General features: G+C 60.4%; 1 protein-coding gene across 1 annotated transcript in view; it reads left to right on the top strand.

Annotated features, from left to right (window-relative positions):
- Positions 1–2460, top strand: part of GRAP (GRB2-related adaptor protein) — a 33376-nt gene that overhangs the window by 3520 nt on the left and 27396 nt on the right. The gene's annotated exons all lie outside the window — the stretch shown is intronic.

Here is a 2460-nt window from a genome sequence, read left to right as displayed (position 1 = left end):
GAGCCGCCCGAGCCAGTGAGCAAATCTGAGCCCTGGTCTTGGAGAAAAACTCGGTGGCAGGCTGCCCCCTGGGACAAAGGGCCTCAAACACTCTCCCGGAGCGAAGACCCTCCTTGAGGGGCGGGCATTTCTGGGGGCACGGTGCCTGCTGCTCCTGGCTGGAGGAGGGTGTGGGTGTGGCTGCACCCCCATATCTCCAAGGATAACCTGGTCTCCGAGGCCCAGACTCGAGGAGCCGAGGGCTCCTTGGCATTTCCACGGGAAAGGCCAGGGCACCTGGGACCCAATACAGGCAACCCTGCCTGCTGCCCACAGCCATTCCCCGCAGCCACAGGCCCAAACCCTCAGAACTGTCTCAGTTGCTCCCTATTCATCAAATATCCACCCACCTCAGGGCCTTTGCACCGGCTGGCTGCTCCCTCTGCCCTGCACACTGTCGCCCACATCTTTCCATGTCCGGTTCCTGTAATCTGGGTCTCAGGGAGGTGTTTCTCGGCCACCCCATCTGACCCCTGTTGCAAACCTCCCTGCCCCCAGCCAGGCGCCCTCCTGCTATGGCATCCTGCTGTTCCCAGACCACCTACTGCTACATTCTTACCTCATTGACTTGTTTCCTTCCTTTTTAAACATTTTTTCCTTTTTATTGACTTTACTGGGGTGGCACTGTTTAACAAAATGACGCAAGTTTCATGTCACAGCTCCACAGCACATCATCTGCACACTGTGCTGTGTGTTCCCCAGTACAGGGTGAGTGCGGGAGGCACCGTCCACCACCATTTATAGGCCCTCAACCTCCTCCACCTCCCCACCCTCCCCCACGCTCGCCTTCCTTTCTTGTTGTTACCTTTACCCACCAGAATGCAAGCTCCTTGTTCCCTGCTGTGTTGCTAGAGCTTAGCACGGCGCCTGGCACACAGTAGGTGCTCAGTACATAGCGGATGAGCAGATAGCAGTCTCTCTGTCAGTAAAGGGAGAGCATGAGGGGAGCGAGATGGTGAGAACCCAGCCCAGGCAGGTAGCAGGTGCCCCAGGCACAGGAGTGGCCCGCACCCTGGGGGAGGGCCCTGCGGAGGCTCAGGGGAAGGCCAGCTCACCAGGCAGGAATCCCCACGACTCTGAGGTCTAGGGCTTTTGAACCACAGTAACAGGAAGGATTCAGCTACTGTAAACAACGAGAACATTTCTGGGTCCTCAGAATGAAGATAATAGGAAAGTAAAACAAGATAGCGACTGGGTTAAATATATTACATTCACACGGCCGCGGGACTTTGAGTTCGCAAGACACGGCCACGCTCCGTGCAGGCCACAGCCATCCCCCTCCCCAGGTGATGAGACGGGCGGCGGAGGAGAGGCGGGCAGGCAGCGGGCCAGAGCCCGGGCTCCGGGGCATCTTCCTGGAATCTGGCTTTAATTTTCTAATAAATTGGAAGAATTGTTTTGTTTTGTTTTGTTTTGTTTTCAGCAAAAGTTTTCCTGAGTCAGCCACCTGCTTCCGTCTGTCCCTGGGCTGCTGCCCTTGCCCTGGCTACAGGGCAGGAAGGAAGGACTCACAGCGCCTGGGCAGGCGAGGGTGCCTGCCTGCTGGGTCAGGCTGGGGCCCGGGGCCGGGAAGGCCATCTCAGCTTCTCTTGGAAAAGGCTTGTCTGAATTGCTGCCTCAGGCCGCCTGCCCAGCCTCCGCTCTGGCAGCGCCCCTACTGCTCTCTACCCAGTATTTCCTCTCAGCGATGTCCCCACTGGATCCAGCAACGCGGGGCCTGCGGCAGGACTAACAGGAGAGACGCCTCCCAGGCTCGGGTCCGAGACAAAGTGGGAGGTAGAGTGAGAGTAAAACCTGGCGAGCAGGGTCTCCCTTAAACCAGCTGAGCCGGACCCCAGGCCCGGAGTCCTGCCGCCGTGGGCCCTGCCTCGCCCCTCACCCTCGCCCGGCTGCGGCCTGGCTCACTCCCCTCTCGGGGGCTGTTTCCCCATCTGTGCAGTGTAGTAGCCTTTGGTGATGCTGACCTCAGAGGGTTGTATGAAAATCAGGGTGATGCACGGAAAGCTTGCCCAGAGAAGGGAGGAGGAGCCCCAAGCTTCATACGGGGCTCTGCAGGCCTGGCCTGCGGGTCCCACAGCCGCCTGACTGCTCACCCGCAGCGACTCCCACCGACTCGGCTGTTTCGGTTCCTCTCAGCCACCTGGGGGTGCAGGGCCCTCCTGCTGTGGGCGAGGAGCCCCTGACCAGAGCCGGCCAGGCCGCAGCCTCGCCCAGCCCAGAGGTCTCCTTTACCTGCTCCCAGGGCCTGAATGCCACCGCCTCCTGCTGAGTGGTCACCCCCGAAGCAGACTGTGAGGGCGGTGCAAGTGCAGACTTGAGGGGCCACCAGGCGCTGAGCCCGGACTGGGCTCCCTGACCTCCCCGGGGACTCTGACCTGCCCCTGGGCTTAGTGCTGGGCGTGAATGCTCTGGGACCCTGCG

The sequence above is a fragment of the Myotis brandtii genome, unplaced genomic scaffold, assembly GCF_000412655.1.
Source record: "Myotis brandtii unplaced genomic scaffold, ASM41265v1 scaffold314, whole genome shotgun sequence".
Classification (NCBI taxonomy): Eukaryota; Metazoa; Chordata; class Mammalia; order Chiroptera; family Vespertilionidae; genus Myotis; species Myotis brandtii.
Note: the sequence above shows the minus strand (reverse complement) of the source record. Positions and strands in the feature narration are given on the sequence as shown.